This window comes from Gorilla gorilla, chromosome 18 (assembly GCF_029281585.2).
Source record: "Gorilla gorilla gorilla isolate KB3781 chromosome 18, NHGRI_mGorGor1-v2.1_pri, whole genome shotgun sequence".
NCBI classification, from domain to species: domain Eukaryota; kingdom Metazoa; phylum Chordata; class Mammalia; order Primates; family Hominidae; genus Gorilla; species Gorilla gorilla.
The window spans coordinates 118966653-118989376 of record NC_073242.2 but is presented as its reverse complement, the minus strand read 5'-3'; the positions used below and the strand labels follow the sequence as shown (position 1 = coordinate 118989376).

Sequence of the window (22724 nt, the reverse complement as noted above, 5' to 3'; positions counted from 1 at the left end):
GCCTAACAGAACATGGCCAAAGGGATATGTGGGTGGACAACCTCGAACCAACTCCAGTTTGAATCACACAGGTGAGCAACTCACTCGTGCTGGTGAATCACTAACAGCACACACACCGCCGGCGCCGCCCAGGGCCAGTCTGTCGTACTTCTCAAGGCCTGGCTGTGGCTCTTGCTGAAGTCCTTACAGGCGAAATGACCTGGTATGTAGAATCGTCTTGTAAAAGCACAGCAAGAATAAGCATGGGGGCAGAGACAGATGAAGCCAGGCTGCCCAGGGGCCAGCACCCATTGCAGCCAGGTGCCGGGGGTGTGGGGCTGTGACGTGTCTCTCGCTGCTCTTGTATATGTTTAAAAAGGTCCACAATAAAAGCGTAAAAACAAGGGTTCCGTAAAACAACAATCGCTGTTTTTCTAAAGGATCCCAGAATTGCAGGGGAGCTGACCAGTCGGGGGGCTTTGGGCCCCCTGGCGGCACAGAGGCTGTGTTTGTACTGTCAGTGTGAGGGCAGAGAGGCCTCTGGGGGGCCCTGCAGCACCGCTCCAAGCCACAGAGCTGAGCTGGTGGGAAGGGCGCTGTCCCTCCTTGCCCACCAGGAACCCCCGAATTTGCTTTTGAACCAGGCTGAGGAGTGTCCTGGGACTGAGGGGAGGGGGCACCTGAGCTGAGTGGGGGCGGGAGGCATCCAGACAGACGCAGGGCTTGGCCTCTAGGGAGGATGGAGGATGCTTTGTCGGCACCAGGCTACTTCTGAGAGTAAAACAATTCAAGTTATAAGTTTGTAACAAGTGCAGAACGGAAAGGGTCAATGATCAAGACAGAAACAAATGGTACGAACTGTGGGGGCCAAGGGCAGGAGGCCCTGCTCCCTGTCCCAGCAGCTGCTCTGCCACACTTGCCCACCCCTGGTCCCACCCTCCCTGGCCTCTGCAGACGGTGGCCTGGATGGCAGCTCACAGGCCCGGCTGCAGACCCCAAGACCTGGAGCCCTCTGCCCTGTGTTTCAGCAGCTGCTCCCGAGATGGCGGTGTGAGCTCTGTGGTGCCTGGGAGAGCAGTGACCTGCCCAATCCCACCACTGTCCAAACGAGAGCCTGTGTTTGCCCCATTCAACAAGTGCCAGACGGAACCCAGAGCCACCAAACCCACGCAGAGGATTTTAACATAACCATTAATAACACTATGTTACAAAAAATGAGAAGTCCAGGGTAAACGCTCACCCAGAGCAGGTGTGAGACAGCAGGGACTGTTCTGGGCAACCAGGATGCGTGGCCACCCTGCAGAACACAGCCCTGGCAACGGACGGACAGAGGCGTCCAGCACGGCCACTGGCTGCGGGCTCCCAACCGCACTCGGCCTCCACCCAAGGTTCTCTCCTGGACTCCCGATCCCTCCCACACCCCTCCTTCTTAAGTTTCTGGGCCCCACAAAGTTAAAAGTGCCAGGATGCACCATGTCTCCCACGCATCCACACTCTGGTATGCACGGTGGGTGTTGCCATTTGCTGCTTCATCTTCCCGGGCCGGGCCGGCCTTTTGATGGGGTGTTCCTGTTCCTGGAGGGGCGGTTCTCAGCTGAAAGAGTCAGCAGAGCCCAGGGAAAGCCTGACTGGTGGAGTGACCCTGGGCCAACCGCTGCCCCAGCCTGGCCTGCCTCGGTTTCCGCACTGGTAAGATGAAGTGCATAAGGGAGTTCGGTGGCAGATGAACCCAGCTCAGCAGAGGCCCTGGAACCGGAGGAACAATGTCCAGAGGCAGGCGGGGGCCGGGCCCCATTCTGTGTCCCCAGATCCTGGCAGGGCTGGCCTGGCATGAGAGAGGGCCCTGAGAAAGCAGGTGACGGTGGAGGCCCTGACTGTGGGGGCAGACCCAGGTCAACTGCAAAGGGGTCTGAGCTGCAACCAGCGTCCTGGGAAAGTCTCTACTCACAGAGGGAAACTGAGGCCCCTGCAGGGACACACTGTCCCTCTCCACAGGGGCCTTCAAACACAACTTGGCCCAGGTAGCATCCTTTCCCCACGCTGGTGCCTCCAGACTGTCTCCTCACCATCCTCCCTCCCACTGCACTCCCGTGACTTCATGGTCCAGCCATGGTGCTACCCACAGCACTCAGCATCCTTAGCATAACTGGGTCCAGTTCTTGATCCACCTGTTCACCTGGGTGAATCTGCTTCCTGCACTAGATGGGACACTCCTGAAGGAGAGGGTAGAGTAGGACAGGGTCACCACTGTGTTTCTGGTACCTGGCAGACTGCAGTCACCATCCAGCATCTGCCACCCACTCATTCCCCCTTCCATCCATCCATTCGCCCACCCATCCATCCACCATCTCTCCATCCATCTATCCATGCATTCACCCATCCATCTACCATCTATCCATCCATCCATCCATCCATCCATGCAGTCACCCATCTATCTACCCATCCACCCACATATCCATCCATCCATCCACTCACCCACTCACCCATCTATCCATCTACCTATTCATCCACCCTTGTATCCATCCATCCACCATCCATCCACCCATGCATCCATCTACCATCCATCCATGCATCCATCTACCATCCATCCATCCACCATCCATCCACCCATCCACCCATCCATCTACCCATATATCCATCCATCCATCCATGCAGTCACCCATCTATCTACCCATCCACCCACATATCCATCCATCCATCCATCCATCCATCCACTCACCCACTCACCCATCTATCCATCTACCTATTCATCCACCCATGTATCCATCCATCCACCCATGCATCCATCCATCCACCCACGCATCCATCCATCCATTCACTCACCCATCCACCCCCCCCAGCATCCATCCATCCATCCATCCATCCACTCGCGCATCTATCCATCCATCTACCTATTCATCCACCCATGTATCCATCTATCCACCATCCGTCCATCCACCCATCCATCCACCATCCATCCACTCATCCATCCATCCATCCATCCATCCACTCACCCATCCACCCACCCCAGCATCCATCCATCCATCCATCCATCTGCCCACCCACCTATCCATCCATTCTTCCCTCTATCCATCTGTCCATCATCAGGACTAGAATCTGGATCTTGGGCCTGCAAGTACTCTATTCTAGCCCTCGGCTTACTGCAGGGCTGAAGGTGCTGTGGCGTCCTGGAGTAAGCCACTGCCGTACTGTCCCCCACTGCCCAGCCTCAACCAGAGAGGCCCTGACACTGTTAGGCTGGACAGCATGGTGCCCGTGGCACTGTCTTCTACTGCTCTGCATACCCCAATGCTGGGAGAAGAGATAAGCTTCCCCTCTCTTGCATTTACTCTTGGTCATCTCTGGGTCCCATGGGAGAGAGAAACTGTACCCAGTCTTCTGGGGTCTGAACGCACTTTTCTGCTTGAGACTACTGAGTGTCCAAGGGCCTTATGAGCCAGGGTCAGGGAGGGGCTAGGGTGGAGGGAGCCAGGCTTGGTGGGGGACAATGGCCTCTTCTTTTTCCTGCAGTGGATGCCCTTCCATCCCCCTCCAGTCTGCAGAAGCAACCCCTGGCCTGTTGTTCAGCAGGACTGTTTCTGGGCCCCTCCATCTCCTGCCCCTGGCCACCCCCTGGCCCTCTGCTTAGTCCCTAGTGGTGGTAACCACTGTCTTGGGGTTACTGAAGATGCTCCCAGGTGATCCCATGAACACGATCTGAAGAGATTCTGCCCATTTTATCCAGAGGTGGGGTGACCTGCCCAGAGATAGACTGTTTGCTGACCCACAGGCTGACCTTGGGTGCCATCCCAGCTTGCCCTCAGCCTCTGGAATGGGGCCTTGCACTGCCGACCACCCGCTGACCCATGGCTATGGGGACAGAGCTGGCTCTGGGTCCAGCTGTTGCTGCTGCTCTGTTTTCATAGCTGAGAGGAGGGACTGATGTGGAGCAGTTGGGTCCCTGGCCCCAGGAAGGCCTTTGGGCTCGCCTGGCTTAGAGGTTCCGGAAAGCAGGGACGAGTAAACTGCTTCCAAGACCCACAGCAGCTCTGGGATTGTGCTCCTTCCTGGTCTGGCCAGCTCCTGGGAGCAGCAGCAGGAGCTCTGACAGGTGTGAGCCGGCAGGGCCTCAGTCTCCCCATCTGGAAAATGGAGCCGTTGTCCTGGCAGGCCAATTTTGCAGCAGGGCTTCAAGCTGCCAGGCCTGGGCACATTTTGCTGGGCTTTCAGTAGGTGGGGCCACAGGACACAGAGGCTCCAAGGAGGGCAGAAAGGGTCCCGTGTGAGCTAGGGCAGAACCGGAGCTCGAACTCGGGCCTGCTGATCCAGACGCCAGCCTCCTTGCTGGGTGCCCGTCCTCACCTGCCACGAAGGCCATTGGCTCTGCGCCTCCCCAGTGATGGCATGATGGCATTTGCTGCTGATGAACGGCTGGCCCGGACACCGCCTCCCTTCACCCCACGTCCCTGCCATGCTTCAGCCGGCCCTCACTCACCCTGTGAGGCAGGCACGATGGTGGCTTCCATTTTCCCAATGAGGAGTCCAGGCCCAGGGAGGTGGAGTGACCCGCGTGGGATCCCAGAGCTCCTGGTGTCTGCCTCTCTAGGGATCTGCTTCTCCTGAGGTGGCCCCAGCCCTGGGTAGAGCCCTGCGCAGGAGCACCTGGCAGAGGGGCTGCCGTCCCGGCTGCTGTCCCAGGCTCCACGCCTCCTGTGCACTCCTGCGAGATTGGGCATTGGGTGAGAAGGAAGGACTGGGAGCTCCATCCAGAGCAGAGAGGGGCACACAGCTGGTTCAGGCTGCGGGAGTGAGGCTGGGGGCAGCTCACATATGTGGGGCCTCAGCTCATACCTGGCCCCAGCAAGTGTGATCTGCTATTGAAAATGTTTGGTTTTAGGTGATTTTGAGCAGCTGGGAGGCACCACAGATACTCATTTCTGGCTCTTGTGACAAGGTTATCCCCGCTCCAGCCTGGCCCTCCCATGAGGGTGGCTCTGTCTGCCCCTGCCACCCACAGCTGGGCTTCTCACGCAGCCCCCTCCTGCCTGGCCCACGGGCATCTGCCTGCACAACCTGTGGGCCCACAGGCCCAGTTTAAATTCCAACACTGTCATCTTGTAGCTGTGACTCTGGGCAAGTAATTGAATGTGGTCCCAGTCTCTGCATTGTGTCCCATCCAGACATGGAGTGTATCCTTGCCCCCAGAACCTGGCTGGCCCTGGACTTGCTTTGATCATTGGGATGCGGCAGATGTCATGTGAGTCTGGAGACTTCGCCATCACATGAGGGAGCAGAGGGGAGGGAGGGGCCCAGGCCCAGCCTCAGATGACTGCCAGACAAACACACAGAGCCTCCTCGGCCCAGTGGGCTGCCTGCCAAACTGCCAGCCACATGCAGCCCCTGGGTGGCCAGGTGAGACCTGCAGAAGCGCCAACCTCAGACTCTCGGAACAGGGGAAACCATTGCCGTGTGAACCTCAGCAGTGGGGCTGCTTGTTACACGGCAGTTGACAGTGGTTAACGTCTCTATGCTGTGTTTTCTTATCTGTTAAATGAGGTTAAAAATAGATGCTGGGGGGGGTGGTGGTTTGCTGTGGGGATGAAATGAGGCAGTGTAGGTCATAGTGAGTGCAGACAAGTGACTGTCGTCCTCTGCTTTGACCCATGAAAGCAACACTTTCCTCAGATCTGCCCTGACCTTTGGTCACAAATCCCAGCCCGGATGCCCTGGGCTGCTGCAAAGGATCCAAGTCCAAGTCCATCCTGCTGGCCCATGTGTCCCTTCCTCTGGGACTCACGTGTTCCCTTCATTTGTGGCTCACATGCCCTTTCCACCTGTGGCTCACGTGTCCCTGTCCCCTCATCTGTGGCTCACACCCCCCCTTCATCCGTGGCTCACATGCCCCCTTCATCTGTGGCACATGTCCCTTTGTCTGTGGCTCGTGCATTCTCTTCATCTGTGGCTCACACGCCCCTCATCTGTGGCTCACATGTCCTCTTGTCCATGGCTCACATGCCCCCTTTCATCCGTGGCTCATGGGTCCCCCTTTATCCATGTCTCACATGTCCCTTCATCCGTGGCTCATGTGTCCCTTCATCTGTGGCTTACATGTCCCTTCATCTGTGGCTAACATGTCCCTTCATCCGTGGCTCATGGGTCCTCCTTCATCAGTGGCTCACATGTCCCTTCATCCATGGCTCATGTGGCCCTTCATCTGTGGCTCACATGTCCCTTCATCCGTGGCTCATGGGTCCTCCTTCATCTGTGGCTCACATGTCCCTTCATCCGTGGCTCACATGGCCCTTCATCTGGGACTCACGTGGCCCTTCATCTGTGGTTCACTTGTTTCCCTTTGTCCGTGGCTTGTGGTGTCTTGCGTGTGTGGCCTGAACACAGGACCAGTAGTGAGGAGGGTGGTGGAGGGAGCACAGCCCCACCTGCCACTCTAAAGAGCTGCACGTTGCAACCAGGACTTCTGACACCACAGCAGGGAGCAGGGATTGGAGGCCCATCAGGCTGTGGAGAGGTCACCTCCTCCAGCACTTTCTGGGGCTTTGTTTTGCTTTCTCTGACCTGGCCCTCTCCAGAGGCTAATGGAGTCCTGGCCCTGCCGGACTGAGGAGGACCTGCACCATCTCCTGTGCCCGGCTCTGGGCAGGGCAGAACCTCTGACCCTGGACCTGAGAGCCAGGCCCCTGACACCAAGGGCTTGATGACAGGCCATGAAGCAAAAGCTGAGTTCCTCTCTTGACCTCAACTCTCACTCCCAGGCACAGTCTCCAAAGTGTCTGGGATGCAGGGAGTCAGAGGCCGTCCAGGGAGGAGATTTCCAACATTCTCCGGCACTGACACCTTCGTTCGAATGACCATAAGAAGAGATCTTACAGAGGAGAATCTCTCTCTCTCTCTTTCCTTGCGTATATATCTATGTGTCTCTATCACATCCATCTATCTATCTATCTATCTATCTATCTATCTATCTATCTATCTCTCTCTCTCTCTCTCTCTCTCTCTCTTATTTATATCCATCCATCCATCCATCCATCCATCCATCCATCACACATATATACACATACTACATACATATATGCCTTATAAATATTCAGCTTTGGATTTACATGGTGGGGCAAAGACTGCTAACATTGAGATACACGACCTTGCCCTTTAACCCCCTGAGAATTCTGAAATTTGCCAGCTCCATCGATCTCCTTTAGCCAACCTTCCCCAGCAGTCTTCTTAGCTGGGATGAGGGCAGGCAGACCTGCAGGAGGGAGATGATGAAGGAAAGATACTCCCAGGCCACAAGCCCCGAGTGGGGCTGACCCTGTCCCAGGTCCCAGGGTGAGTGCATGGCCCAGTCTCACAAGCCAGGGCACCACATCCATCCCAGGGCCATGGTGATTGCTTGAGGGTGGGCACCGGGTCTGCCAATGAGAGGCTTCCCTGGGTCCTTTGCTGGAACTCATAGGAAGAGGTGCTTTTCCTGTGCTGGTTGGACGGAGGCCTCAGCCCTGGGGGCCACTTAGCCTCCCTGCAGGAGCGTCTTTGCCTGGCCTCCCTGCAGCAGGGTCTCTGCCTGGCCTCCCTTCAGGAGGGTCTCCTCCCGGCCTCCTTTCAGGAGGGTCTCCTCCCGGCCTCCCTTCAGACGGGTCTCCACCTGGCCTCCCTTCAGAAGGGTCTCCTCCCGGCCTCCCTTCAGACAGGTCTCCACCTGGCCTCCCTTCATGAGGGTCTCCTCCCGGCCTCCCTTCATGAGGGTCTCCTCCCGGCCTCCCTTCATGAGGGTCTCCTCCAGGCCTCCCTTCAGAAGGGTCTCCTCCCGGCCTAGCTTCAGGAGGGTCTCCTCCCGGCCTCCCTTCAGGAGGGTCTCCTCCCGGCCTCCTTTCAGGAGGGTCTCCTCCAGGCCTCCCTTCAGAAGGGTCTCCTCCCAGCCTAGCTTCAGAGAGTCTCCTCCCGGCCTCCCTTCAGGAGGGTCTCCTCCCGGCCTCCTTTCAGGAGGGTCTCCTCCCGGCCTCCCTTCAGACGGGTCTCCACCTGGCCTCCCTTCATGAGGGTCTCCTCCAGGCCTCCCTTCAGGAGGGTCTCCTCCCGGCCTCCCTTCAGACGGGTCTCCACCCGGCCTCCCTTCAGGAGGGTCTCCTCCCAGCCTCCCTTCAGACGGGTCTCCACCCGGCCTCCCTTCAGACGGGTCTCCACCCGGCCTCCCTTCAGAAGGGTCTCCTCCCGGCCTCCCTTCATGAGGGTCTCCTCCAGGCCTCCCTTCAGGAGGGTCTCCTCCCGGCCTCCCTTCAGACGGGTCTCCACCCGGCCTCCCTTCATGAGGGTCTCCTCCCGGCCTCCCTTCAGGAGGGTCTCCTCCCGGCCTCCCTTCAGATGGGTCTCTGCCTGGCCTCCCTTCAGGAGGGTCTCCTCCCGGCCTCCCTTCAGGAGGGTCTCCTCCTGGCCTCCCTTCAGATGGGTCTCTGCCTAGCCTCCCTTCAAGAGGGTCTCCTCCTGGCCTCCCTGCAGGAGGGTCTCTTGAGTTTGGAGCTGATGTGCAGAAAAGCAGAGCCAGGAGATGAAGACAGGCAGATACCTGCCGGCCCTGTCTGAGAACCTGGATTTAGCTTTGCCTGAAGTCCATCATTCCATGGACCTTTCAGTCTCACAAGCCAAGAAATTCTCTATTGTGTTCTATGAGTTGTGTTTCTGTCACTCGCACTCAACAGACCCAAAGTATAAGCACCTGAAAAACACAGCTTGACCGTCACACTGAGAGTGGGATTACGGGGAGAAGGGACTGGAGTGGATACACGACAGATGGTCCCGTGTCTGCCCTCAGACCTAAACTCTGCTGCCTGTAGGAAGCCTGAGCACATGGCTGGGAGGGCGTCACCTGCAGTGGGGATGACTCCAGAGTTCACCTGGGGTGGCCCAGGGTCAGGACCCTCGGGACAGGTGCAGAAGACGGGCATGGGGCCTGTCTAAACACAGCATAGGCTTTGATCCATCCAGGACAGACGTGTGGCCTGATGCCTGTCAACATCCTGGGCCATGTGCACCCCGCATGGTGGCAGCTCTTACTGGCTGTGGAATGGCCCAGCATAGAGTGAAGATCAGACTCTAGAGCTTCTGCCTTCAGGTGTTAATCCCTTCTCCTTGCTGGTCACACAGCCCTGAGTGAGGCATTTAGCCTCTGAGCCTCCGGTGGGAATTATAACATTATAATGTTATCTACCCAGAGGACTTCCATGAAGATCCCTGACACCAACGAACCTGGGCAGGTCACAGCATGGTGCCTAGTATGTCATACTCAAGAGTGGCACACCCAAACCAAGAACATATCAGTTATATAATTTATATTTGTACATATATACAATTATATATTATTTATACAATACGTGTAACATACAATGTTACATAAGTATACACACAATAATATCTGTATATATGTGTGTATCTTTCTATCTACCTACCTACCCATCCAGCCATCCAGCCATCCACCCATTCATCCATCCATCCACCCACCCACCCAATCCATCAATCCATCCACGCACCTATCCACCCATCCATCCATCCATCCATCCATCCATCCATCCATCCATCCACCCATCCACCCATCCATCCACCCATCCATCCACATACCCACCTACCTACAGAGCTCCCTGGCTGGCTGTCCATGGCCATAAGAGAAAGTTCCTCCTGGCTTCAACTTTCTGAAGTTCTGCCTACAGAGTTCACCTCAAAGTAGAAGGGTCCCTGGGGCTGATTCACTCCTTGCGGCGGGGGGCACCTGAGCCAACCTGAGGCTGTACTGGCCAAGACATGGCAGCAAAGCCCAGATCCCAGAGTGGAGAGGCTGATGGGGGCAAAGCTGTTGTTGGGGCCAAGGCACAGTAAAGTTGTCCTGGACAGCAGGGAGGGATGGGGGTGAGTACAGGTTGGTAAAGAGGATTGGGTGCCTGCCCAGTGGTGGGCCCAGGTATCTCGGGGACCATGAGAGAAGGACCACACGAAAGCCACGGTGACAGGGATCCTACGTGTCCAGGGGACTCCACATGCTGTTGTCACGCTCTGAGAGGCCCTGAGCCCCCTGTTCCCTCAGGCGCTGCACCTTTCACTCTCTGAACACCTGGATGTCTCCCGGCCTTCAGGGCCAAAAAAATGACAAGGTCCCTCCAGCATTCGACAAGCTCACCAGGCGGCAGAGGAGATGCCAGGCCTGACCTGGGGAGGGGCCGGGAGTGTCAGCCCCACCTCACACCCCACAGGCCTGTCCTTCAAGGTGCCTGGCCATGGGCACCTCTTGTGCTCATGATACGACCGGGAGGCACCTTCAAAGACTGAGTCCAACAGAACGTGAAATGCTTCACGGATAATTTTTAAAAATCCAGACCACATGTTAACGTGAAACTATTGTGGTTGCGCTGCGCTAAATGAAATGTATCATTAAAGTTCATTTCACCTCTTTTCTCATCTGAAGCCACTGAGCACCTGAAACTTGAGTGTGGCTCAAACTCCACCCCTCTCGGACAGCGCAGGTGTAGACGTGTCAAACCCTGCTCCTCTCAGGCAGCGCAGGTGTAGTCGTGTCAAACCCCACTCCTCCTGGACAGTGCAGGTGTAGACGTGTCAAACCCCACCTCTCTCAGACAGCACAGGTGTAGATGTGTCAAACCCTGCTCCTCCCGGACAGCACAGGTGTAGACGTGTCAAACCCCACTCCTCCCGGACAGTGCAGGTGTAGACGTGTCAAACCCCGCTCCTCTTGGATAGCACAGGTGCAGACGTGTCAAACCCCACTCCTCCTGGACAGTGCAGGTGTAGACGTGTCAAACCCCACCTCTCTCAGACAGCACAGGTGTAGACGTGTCAAACCCTGCTCCTCCCGGACAGCACAGGTATAGACGTGCCAAACCCCACTCCTCCCAGACAGTGCAGGTGTAGATGTGTCAAACCCGGCTCCTCTTGGATAGCACAGGTGCAGACGTGTCAAACCCCACCCCTCCCGGACAGTGCAGGTGTAGACGTGTCAAACCCCACCTCTCTCAGACAGCACAGGTGTAGACGTGCCAAACCCCACTCCTCCCAGACAGTGCAGGTGTAGATGTGTCAAACCCGGCTCCTCTTAGATAGCACAGGTGCAGACGTGTCAAACCCCACCCCTCCCGGACAGCGCAGGTGTAGACGTGTCAAACCCCGCGCCTCCCAGACAGCGCAGGTGTAGTCGTGTCAAACCCCGCTCCTCTTGGACAGCACAGGTGTAGACGTGTCAAACCCTGCTCCTCTCGGACAGCGCAGGTGTAGACGTGTCAAACCCGGCTCCTCCTGGACAGCGCAGGTGTAGACTTGTCAAACCCCACCCCTCAGACAGCGCAGATGTAGATGTGTCAAACACCCCTCCTGTCGGACAGCAGAGGTGTAGCATGAGCCCCTCCTTCCTGAGGCCCCAGCATGGCTCGCCCTTTGGGGTCCCCTATGACGTCTCCTGGACACACGCCCTCAAAGCTGCTGGCCGGAGACTGGTGGGGCAGCGTCCGCCCCACTTGTGGTTGGAACCATGATGGCCGTCGCACACCGGCCCTGGCCTCTGGCTTTCAGACCAATTGCCAGCCTTGCTGGTGGTCACCTGTGTCCTGAAGGCAGGACTTGCGATACCAGGGAACAGGTGGGAAAACTGAGGCTGAGGGTGTGAAATACCTTAACAAAACCCACAGCTCCAGGGCTGACCCCCACCCGAGCCCCTCCTCCTGCCCGGGCAGCTCGGCACTGGGGCGAACCCACTCCCGCTCTTTCCTCGATGGGCTCCTGGGCTCTGCCTACCCTGGGCCACAGGACACAGCAGGGCTTTGGGTCCCAGGCACCTCCCGCCTACGGCAGGCCCCCCTGGGTGCCCTCTGGAGACTCTAATTATTCCCCAGGCACCGGTCCGGCATAAACACAGCCCAGACATCCAAGCAAAGCAGGCTGCTGGTATGGACAGCCTTTCCCAGAGCTAAATGCGGCTCCCAGCTCCAGGCAGGCCCTGAGGCTCAGCTAACAATCGGATGCCGCGGGCCCTGGGCTGACCCTGCTGTGGGCATGCTCCCACTCACCGGGAGTGACCGCTTGGCCGGGCACGGAGGGCCGCTGGCGGCCTTTCTTCCGCTGGGAGGGCACTCCAGGGCGGGCGAGGCAGGAATGCACACGGGCTGGTCCGCGTTTAGAATGTATTTATAGACCGGCCACAGCTGCCAGCCGCGTGGTACCCACGAGGTCAGCTTCCTGCCAGGCCCTGCGGCCAGATGTTTACTGAGATTGCAGAGACCAACACACCCACACACGCCTGGATTTATCCCACATCCACGCTCTGAGGCCTCTCTGTGCCAGGACCTGGCGGACTCCGGGACTCAGAGAGCTGGTGACAGTCACGACCCTCAGCAGGTGTCAGTGCTTCAGGGACTTGGGACTCAGGACCAGCATGCAAACCACAGATCTACAAGGAGCAAGGGAGGTTGGGGAGGGAACCTGCTGGGGAAGGGAGACCTTCTCAGAGGAAAGGCAGGGCGATGTTGGGAGGTGGGTTTTGAAGGATGAATAGGAGTCTTCCAAGAATTCCAGGTGGAGATGAATAGCAAGAGCAAAATGGTCTGGTGGTGAGCAAGGAAGTGGGGTGTCTGGGGACAGCAGCTGCCATCCAGGTGCCTGAAACACAGCATCTAGGGACAAAGAGATGAGGCCTTACAAGGGTCTCAAAGCTCAACATAAAAATCACCAGAGCAGCCTCAGATGCAGACCCCAGACCCTGCCCCACTGATTTCCACTCAGCTGGGAATGTGTGGCTTAACCAGCCCCCGAGGGGGTCTGATCCAGGCCCACCGACCCTATTTTAAGGAACTAACTCTCAGAGACGAAAGAGGTCCGTGATGGACACAAAAGTCGGGTGTGGCTTCCCGGAGAAAACAGAGAAGGCTGTCAGGTGTGAGAAGGCTGGGCTGGGGAGGAGGCACCTATGCTAGGCGTTTGGCATCAGGATTGCAAGGCACAAGGGCACTCAGAGACCCTGGGTGCAGGGCTGAGCTGCTCATGCAGCAGCTGCGGGCATACGTGGCCACGGAGCATTTGCACATCGCTGGCCAGAATCAAGACACGGTACAAGTGCAGAGCGCACGCGACTTCCTGAGAGCGCAGCAAGGAGAATGTGAACTCACTGATCTTTGTATCAATCACGTGGAGGAATGAGGCTACTTTGTAGATACAATACAATTAACTTCATCTGTTTCTTTACATATTCTTAAATGTGGCTCCAAAATCACTTGGGTAGCTTGAGTTTGTAGCCTGCATAAGATATTGTATCATGTTATATGATATAATGTATCTGCATCATAATACGATACCGGATCACATTATGTATCATATGACAGGTTGTCATACATCATATCTTTAGATTACATTATACTTTATTACATTATGTTGTATATCATATTATACTAAATTTTTCTAGCTATTTCTATTGGTGAGCTCTGACCCACAGACTGCAAACCCAGCCTGCCTGCACAGGGTTCAAAATGCTCATAAAAATTTCCAGCCAAGAGATGTTACAGAAAAGTTCAGTTAGGCTTCTCTTGAAAGCCGATGAGATGTGGCCGCCATAAGCCTGTCCCCTCGCATCTCCTGAAGATATGTCGGGCGCTTGCCGTGGGCCACAGACCGCACTGCTCCCCGCCGCCTCCTGTCCCCCGACCCCACCTGTCCCAAGAGCCTTCCCACCTGCACAGGTCAGAGGCTCCCGATCCCGAGGCATTGGGCCTGTGCCTGTGGGGACCACTCAGCCCTCCACTTGATGAAGAGGACACCAAAGCCAGAGAGGGACACCCCTTGCCTTGGGTGGCAGAGACAGCGAACCCTTACAGTCTGTCCCAACTATGGCCCTGAATTCGCTGTTCCCCAGGGCTTTGCCCAGGATCAGACTTGAGCCTGTGGATGCTGGGACCTGGGGAACGCAGCCAGCCAAGCGCAGTCACATGGAGCAACTGTCCCGGCTCTGTCCCTTCTGCCAAGCAAGAGGTGGCAGCTTTGAATCCCAGCCCTGTGTGCTGCCCGGCTCTTCCCTTTCTCCACGGGGTGCTGGCACCCAGACCCTGCACATGGTGCCCTGTGCTGCCTCAGCACCATTGAGGTGCTCTCCACATCTTATCACTCCACTGCACAGGTGGGGAAACTGAGGCTGCGGGGGACTTGCCCACAGTCTCCCGGGCAGCAGCTGGCACAGTGGGATTCTACAGCACACCTCCCAACTGCAATTGCATGACGTGGGCGGACGGCAGCCGGAGCTGGTCCCATCGCCAGGACAGCAGCCTGATTTGGAGAGGATGACGCGGGCCATTCACCCGGGCCTGTGGTGTGGGCAGCTGCCTGGGTCGGGTCTTTCGGAACTGCTGACCATGAGCTGCCAGAGGTTTCAGTTCTGCCAAGAGGAATGTGTCTCTGTGCCTTTGCCTATGCTGCTTCCTTTGCTGGGGATGTCCTCTCCCATCTGGCATGCTTGGAGAACCTGGGGATTCCCTCTCCCATCTGGCATGCTTGGAGAACTGCCAGTCACCGTTCAAAACCCACCCAGCTCAGAGACACCTTCCCCCAGGGAGCCACTGTGGGATCCTCACACACTGGCCTGTCTCCCTAGTCTACCTGCTGGCTTCTACCCTCTGGAGGGGCTGCTTGGGGGCAGTGCCCGGCGGCATCCGAATGTTAGCACTGTGGCCATCCCTGCTTCCTGTTTCCTTCAGCTGAGAGTAGCTGACAGCACAGGAAAAGTCAGCTTGCCTAGGAAGGGGAAACTGAGGCCCCCTGGAGGTTGTGTCCAAGTGAGACTTGGGTCAGGAGGAGCAGTGGGGGTTCCCAGGCAGAGCGGCCGCCTCCTGTTTGGTTGGAGAAGACACACAGTGCTCATGGACCCCACGTGGGGTTATGCAGTCTGGCCTGCCTCCCCCAACCCCTCTGACTGCTCCCCACTGGGTAGGCTCTGGACAGGTGCCCTGACCTCGGTGGGGCTGAAGCCATGGGGCCCCTGCCAGTTGGTGGGTGCCCCTACTCCCATGTGTATCCAAAACTGGGGAAGGTGCCACAGGACAGATCCCAGGACTCGCTGGGCCCACTGTGAGACAGGCCTGAGCTGAACCCCGTGACCACCTGACCTCCGTGAGCCCCTCTGCCTGGAGAGCACAGGGATGTCCTGGGTTTCCCGGAGTCAGTGTCAGTTCGGAGCCAGTGTCTAGTGGCCCCCGGAAGTCTGATTATTTCTTTCTCCTCGACACACAGCACCCCGGAAAAAAGCTGTGGGTCCCTTGGGAGGAGGCTGTGCAAGGACGAACAGCGTCATCTCTGGCAGCGTAGCGGGGCCCTCCCCAGGCCGACCCCACCTCACTCGCGGCTTCACCAGGCTCCCTTGAGGAAGCACCTGGCCCTGCGTGTGGAGAGTGGAGAGTGGACAGGTAAGTGCTCAGGAGGCGAGGGCTGTGCTGTCCTCAGGGGGCCAGGGAGGCACAGCGGGGGAGACTCCTGGGGGACTGCACTGTCGTTCAAAGACACAGCCTTGAGGTCCCCATGGCCACTCACTCCCTTGCCTTGACTTCCCTACTCAGGGAATCCTGAGCCCCATTCCCAGTTTGAATCCTGGCCCCATTCCCAGTCGTGTGGTCCTGAGCCAACGCCTCACCGTCCCCTGGCCTGGTTGCCTCATCCACAGAGTCGGGGTAAGAGGTTCCCACCACTGACACACTGGTGGGAGCGGAACGGTGGGAAACAGTGGGGCAGCTCCTTGAAGGCCAGGGTGGCCATGGGACGAAGCACTTCCATCCCCAGGAAGCTGCCCAGGAGAGATGACAATGGGTGCCCACACAGAAGCGGTACACAAATGCTCACGGCAGCTGGCATCACAACAGCCATACAGGGGAGACAAGCCAGGCGTCCAACGGAGGAGGGGTGCGTGCACAAAACGTGCTCCATCCACGTGGGAGAACAGCACTCAGCCGCAAAGACAAAGGAAGTGCCGACTCCCGCCACAGCACAGATGGACCCTAAAGATGTGACGCTGAGTGACAGAGCCAGTCACAAAAGAGCAGGGTGTAGGAACCACGTACTCGAAGTGTCCAGAATGCACAAATCCACAGGCAGGAAGGAGCGGCTGCCAAGGGCTGGGAGAGGGGAATGGGGAGTGACTTCTTCATGGGCACAGGGTTTTTTTTGGGGTGATAAAAACGTTCTAGAACTAGATGGTGGTGATGTTTGTACAACCTTGTGAATATCCTGAAAGCCACTGACGCGCACACTGCAGGAGAGCGGTTATGTGACTCGAGAGCTTTATTGCTGTCTCTGTAGAAAAGGTTCCTACAGCGAAGGGCTGGTGTAAGGCACAGAGGATGGCCCTGGCACCCGGCTCCCCGGCTTCTACAGATGGGGCAGCTTCCTCCAGTATGGAGACTGGCCCTGGCACCTGGCTCCCCGGCTTCTACAGATGGGGCAGCTTCCTCCAGTATGGAGACTGGCCCTGGCACCAGGCTCTCCGGCTTCTACAGATGGGGCAGCCTCCTCCAGTATGGAGACCCGGGTATCCTGGCTCCCACGCCCCCTCTGGCTGGGATCTTAGCAAGTCACATTCCTGCCCCTGCCCGGAATGCAGAGAAGCTCCATTCTGTAGCCTCCCAGTGGGCAGTGCCCAGCTGGCCACATCCAGGCCTGGAGACGCAGGCTCTGTTTACACACAGCCACCTTGGCCCAGCAGCCCCGGAGGAATGCGGAAAACCCCGCTCAGGGACGCTCCCAACGGTCACATTCTGCAGGCGGCTGCCGTGCCCGGCCGGTAGGAAAGCCTCAATGGCTGCTCATGAATGTGGACTCTGTTTGGCCGCTGGCTGGGATGCTGGCCCTGCGAACAGCCCAGAGACAGGACAGGCGCTGTTAGCAGTTAGCCAGGGGACGGAATGTCCCCCATCCTGCCTCTGGCTCTGGCCCACCGGCCAGGAGGGGTTGAGGGTGGGGAGTGTTAGGAGCAGCCCTGGGCACAGCTCCCTCGGCCGGGGCTGCTGAGTTCACACTCACTGCTCACTCATCCCTCCACTCACCTGCCTATCCACACCCTCGCGCCTGCTCGGCTGCTCTCCTCTCTGGGGAGCCCCTCTGCAGCCACTCTGGGGTTGTAAAGAGACTCCAGGTGCTGTGCACCCCACTTGGTAACGCAAACCGAGGCTGGGAGCCGTGGCTGCCCTGTCCTGGCGGTGTGGCTGGGAGGGCTGGGTGAAGCTTGGCCCCAGAGCTCTGAGGCCCCCAAGCCTGTGTTCTTTCCACTTGAGGGGCCACCCACCCTGACTGGAGGAGCAAGGGCTGGGGAGGAGACGGGCCCTTTGCTCCTGGTTCCTCCACGGCGGGGGGCAGAGCTCCTCTTGCTTCAAGAGCTGGGTGTTAGGGGGACAGGGTGGCAAGAGCCCCAGGTCCACCATACCAGGGTGGGCCAGGTGAGCACCCAACGTTCCCCAGACACGCTGAGCCTTCTCAGCCTGGCCTGCGGGCTCTCCTCGCTGGGTCAAAAACAGCTTATATTTGGAATTCTCCTCCCCAAGGCCAGCTCCCTTTCAGCAACAGTGTGATTCTCAGAGACCACTTCACTCCCGGCAGGGCTTGGGTGAGTACTGAGCAGGAAGCCTACCGTTTGACGCCGGGTCACAGCCCCCAAGCCGCCCCCAGCGTTGTCACTGGTCTCACTTTCTGGTCCTCCGGACTCGGGACCAGCAACCGCAAGCAGCCAAGGGGGTGGGGCATGCTTTGAAGAACATCTGGAGGCTGTGCTGACCGCGGCCCGAGTCCCCCGGCACCCGGGGGTGGGTCCTGCCCGCCCCTCCCACCCCACCCTGAAGCCGGCCTGGTGAACCCAGACCAAGGGGGGAGAACCGGGAGTGACGTGGACTCACAGGAATGAGGGGGCTGGACGGCCGATAGCACCTGAGGAGGGCCAAGGCCGCAACCCTCTAGCCACTGGGGGCAGCTTCCGCAGGCACGCAGGATGGGGTTGCATGGAAGGTCCTCAGGGGTGCAGACGGCGTCTACACCTGACCCAGGGCTGCCGCGGGTCTGTGGGTGTCTAGCACAAGGCGCTCCCCTGGGTGGACACAGTCTTGGAGGTTGGGGAGGCCCGACAAGCAGAGTATGGACTGGGTGCCCATGTGCAGTGAACAACCTGCCCAACTGTACTGGCCCATCTTTCCTTCTACCCAGGGAAATGGAAGTCCTTAGCTCTGAAGTATACAATTGCAGCCAGTCCCTGAGGACAGCATCTGCCACCCCCACCATGACCGTTGGCAAATGATGAGCACGGCGAGGGAGTGGCCAAAGAAACAGGCCCTGAGCAACTTCAAGGCCACCTCACAGAGCCCCATCCTCACGGAACCACCCACTGCCTTCCACCATGCTCCGTCCAGCCCCTAGCATGTAGCAGGTCAGCTCCATCAGAGAACGAGGCTGGCTCATGGGGTTCAGTTGAGAGGCCTGGGCCCTTAAAGCCACTTGGAGACAGGCTTGACCTGGGAGCGGCTGGTCTCTCTAGGTAGGTGGATGGAGCTGTGCCTGGAAAGGAATCACTAGAGGGCCCTGGATGTGACAGGACCCTCTGAGTCACCGGCCAGCGCCTGCTGAGCCCGGGGAGAAGGGATCCGGCCTGAATAGGGTCCCTTCGTCAAGGGGGATGGCCTTGCAGGGTAGACGGGACACCAACGATGGGAGGTGGGATGCAGGATGGGTGAGGGCAGCAGGGAGAGGAGAGGTGTTCCCACGAGGGTGGGGGTGATGCCTAGGGGAGCAGGGCAGGCAGTCGCCGGTGGAGACGGGGCGGGACGGTGGGGTCCCAGGCAGGAGGCGGGAAGAGAGAACACACATCCTGAGATGGACCCACGAGGACCCTTTACAGGGAGTCAGAACAGGGCTGGACTGTGGCCTGGAATGCAGGACCCGAGCACGGCCACCGCCCACAGTGAGCAGGAGGACGGGCTGGTCACACTCTCCCAGGTCTCCTCCCCACCCTGCAAGTCTAGAATGAACCAACGCAAGGGTGGGCTGGCTGGCCAGGAGGGAAAATGGGGAAGGCACTGGGAAGATGGGGAGGGCGCTGGGAAGATGGGGAAGGCAGAGTCCACAGGACCGGGCCGCTTGTGCCTCACCAGCATCACTGCTCCCTATGGCGGCCTCCATCTGGGCTTTTAGCTGGCACCTTGCACCACTCAGGTCTTTCTTGTCCTCAGAACCCTCTCCACAGGTCCCGCGGAGTCTCCTGAAACCCATGGGCTGCAACCACAGCAGCTGGTACCTACCAAGTACTTGCGGCGTGCCAGGCCTGTGCCAGGGTGCTCCACACACCAGCCCATCCCACTGACCCCTGTGAGGGCTCCCCATTTTTCTGATGAGAAATAAAGTCCCAGAGGGGTTTGGTCACTCACCCAAGGCCACACAGCCCCTAGCAGCTGTTCCCAGAGCCTGGACTCTTAACTACTACACAGGCATTCCCCACATCATCAGCTCTATGTTTGGACAAGGAGGCAGGCAGGGTAACAGAATTTTTTTTTTTTTTTTGAGACAGAGTCTCACTCTATCACGCAGGCTGGAATGCGGTGGCACGCTCATCATTCACTGCAGCCTTGAACTCCTGGGTTTCAGCAATCCTTTCTCGTCAGCCTCCCTAGTAGCTGAGAGTACAGGTGCACACTACCATGCCTGGCTAACTTACTTCAATTTTTTTTTTAGTAGAGATGGGGTCTCACTATGTCGTCCAGGCTGGCCTCAAACTCCTGGGCTCAAGTGATCCACCTGTCTCAGCCTCCCAAATTGTAGGGATTACACAGCCACCACCCCCGGCTGGTAACTGAATTATTAGTAGGAATCAGAACCAGAAGGGAGGGTAGGGGGCTTGTCTTGAAACCATCTGGGCTCCAGATGAGTCCACCATGGCCTGATATCTAGGGCACTATAGGTGGTGACAAGACTCCAGGAGAAAGGAGGGGAGGGCACCTCTGCTTCCAGGCCACCCTGGTGTTCAGGTTTACTTCCGTTCAGCAAACACGAGGAAAGGGCAGAAACCCACTGAATTTCTCCCAGGGGAAGGTGGCAGGATGGGGCCTGACCGGGAATGTCAAGTCAGAAATGACCTGAAGAGATTAGGCATACGGGGGGAGACCACCCCTATTAAAATTATCCAAAGGCAGCCATGTGTAACAGCTGAGCAGATGTGCTGCCTGCTGCCTCAGGATGATGGACCAGTGCATTCCAGCTGTAGGACTTCAGGAATGGCTGGAACAGGCTGCTGTGATGGGGAGTGAGTTCCCGGTCACTGGAGATATTCAAGCAGAGTCAGAAACCTGGAGGCAGGGTCTGGTGGAGACTGAAGCGCTGATGAGGGGGTTGAAGTTCATGACCCCAAAATTTCCCTTGACCCTGAAATCCTGGGACTTCCTGGTTTGCACACTGCCCAGAGCTGCCAGCCTCAGGGCATTACAGCTGAACACCCTTCGCCTGTGCCTCCCAAGCTGAGACTCTGCGGGGCCCCTGGGTTCCCTTTGAGAAGGCCCTGGCCTTCCTTTTTGCCTCAGATATCCTCTTCCTCTTTTCTATTTGCAGGGCGGAATGATCAGCTCCCGGTGAGCTCTGTCCTGTGGTCTGGGACCTGCCAGGCACATGGCATGGAAGACACGTCTCCCAGGCCACCTCCTCCGAGGGTGCCTGGCTGCCCTTCCTAAAACTGCAGCTCCGCCCCAGCTTCTGAGCTCCCTGCTCAGCCCTCACGCCCGACGCTGTCCAGGCATTTACCTGTTTATTTTGTTTATTTTCAGGAATGCAGGGCTGTGCTGGGGGCACCTAGGACAGGCTGGGCACTGAGAGGGCCTCAAGACACCTTTGTCCACCCGACCGGCAGAAGGGAACTAGAGTTGCTCTTGGCAGAATGGGCAGGGGCTGTCAACGACACTACCGCGTGCTGTGCTCACTTCCCAGCATCAGCCCACTCTGACCATCAGTTTCTTCATCTAAGACTTGGGTTAACACGGATCTCAGGACGTAAGGATTAAACGTGATAACACGTGGCACACTCCCTATGCCCAGTATGGCTCCCGGCTGGGGATGAAGCAGTTAACCGCCTCCGCTGCAGGAGCGGACTTGGCAGCTGAGCTGCCCCCCCGCCCCCGCCGTGGACCTGTCCCTCTGCCCTCGGCCCAGGGTGCAGGGACAAGGACTGGGTGGCCGCGGGAGTCCCCCGAGCCCCATTGGCCTTCCCTTCCGGCCGCCGCCACGCGGGGCGCCGCGTCCCCACGGGTCTAGACGTCCAGCCAACTTCCCGGCTCTGCAAAAGCCTCTGGGGGTGCGCGGGGCTGGGCGGGGGTGCGGCGTGGTCTCCCCCAGGGTGGGCTCCAAAGCTCCCACCCCCGTCCGGGGCGCTGACACCGCCGACTCGCAAGCCTATGCCGCGCTCGGAGCGCCGCGGGGCCAGCACGCCCGGGCGGGCGGCCCGGAGGAGGCGGCGGCACGGCTGGGGCACCCCCGGCTCCGATCCGCGATGAATGGGGCGGCCCGGGCCCCGCTCCCCGCAGCCCCGCCCGGAGGCCCCGCTCCCCGAGCCCCCCGCTCCGCGGCCCTCGCCAGTACGTTGCCCGGGCGCTTCCCAAACTGCCCACGGAGCTGGACCCCGCGCTGCCAACGCTCCGCTCCGGGCAAGGCTGCGGCCCCCGCCGGGCCCCAGCGCTCGCTGCCCCGCACGTCCGGGCCCGGGAGGAGGAGGTCGCGGGAGCCGGGCCGGGCGCCACGAGCGCTGGGAGGGTCCGGCCCCGCCGGGGAGCGGCCCCCGAGGGCGCAGGAGCGGGAGCCGGGCCGGAGACCCCCGCGCAGCCCGGTGACACCCCCGCCCCGCGTTCCAGCCCGGGGTCCCCAGGCACCGCGCGCGCCCGGGCGACGCATCCGCACTCACCTCCGCTCCAAGGCCCGCTCCGCCCGCCACGCCGGCCGCCGCCAACGAGCTCCCGGCCCGCGCCGCCCCAGCGCTCTGCAGCGGAGGCGCCGTCCTCATCCCGACCGCAGGCCCGCCCGGGCCGCCCGCCCGCCGGGCACCGAGCCGCTCTGCCGCGCGCTGCGCCTCGGGGCGGGGTGGGAGGAGAGGGAGCAGCCGCCACCCTGCCCAGGTCGCCGCGGGCCAGCCCTGCAGCCAGCTCCAGCCCTGGGCCGGGTGCTGGGAAGGCCGGACGCCGGCCGGCGGCTGCGGGGTCTGCCCCCCGGAGGCTGGGGCGGCTTAGGTTACAGACTCCGCCGCCCCCGCACCCTCCCCCCAGCTATTTTTAGCGCCGCTTTTCCTAGGTGTTTGTTTCATGGGACCCACCCCGGCGATGGGGGGCCCTGAGGCATTGCTCCCTGAACCCCGTCTTCACACTCCCCAGCCAGCCCACCCCAGAATGGCAGGCCTTGCTGCTCAGATGGAAACGCTGGATTCAGCACAACTTAAAAAACGTCTGCCATAATGCTACCCATGTGGCTTCCAGTGGCTGCTCTATCTCCATCCTTGGCCTGCGCTCCAGCTCCCCAGGTGCCCACACATGACACGCTTGCCCCTGTGCTTCTGTCTGGGAGGTGGGGGATGTCCCGACTGGCACCTGGCACCTGCCTGGGCAAGTTCGGTTTGAGTGGCTCAAGTTGGCCCTCGAAGGCACCATAAGGAGGTCCCCATGGCACGCTTTCTCATAGGTGGGAGCTAACATTGCCCCCAGACCTTCGTGTCTCCACTCTGGGTC

General features: G+C 59.1%; 1 protein-coding gene across 1 annotated transcript in view; it reads right to left on the bottom strand.

Annotated features, from left to right (window-relative positions):
* The window catches only part of ZNF469 (zinc finger protein 469), a 59172-nt gene extending 36976 nt beyond the window's left edge, over positions 1-22196 (bottom strand). The window contains exon 1 of the mRNA XM_031002887.3: positions 21911-22196. The gene's annotated coding sequence lies outside the window, so the exon portion shown is untranslated. The remainder of the gene's footprint in view (positions 1-21910) is intronic.
* Positions 22197-22724: the final 528 nt, after the last annotated feature.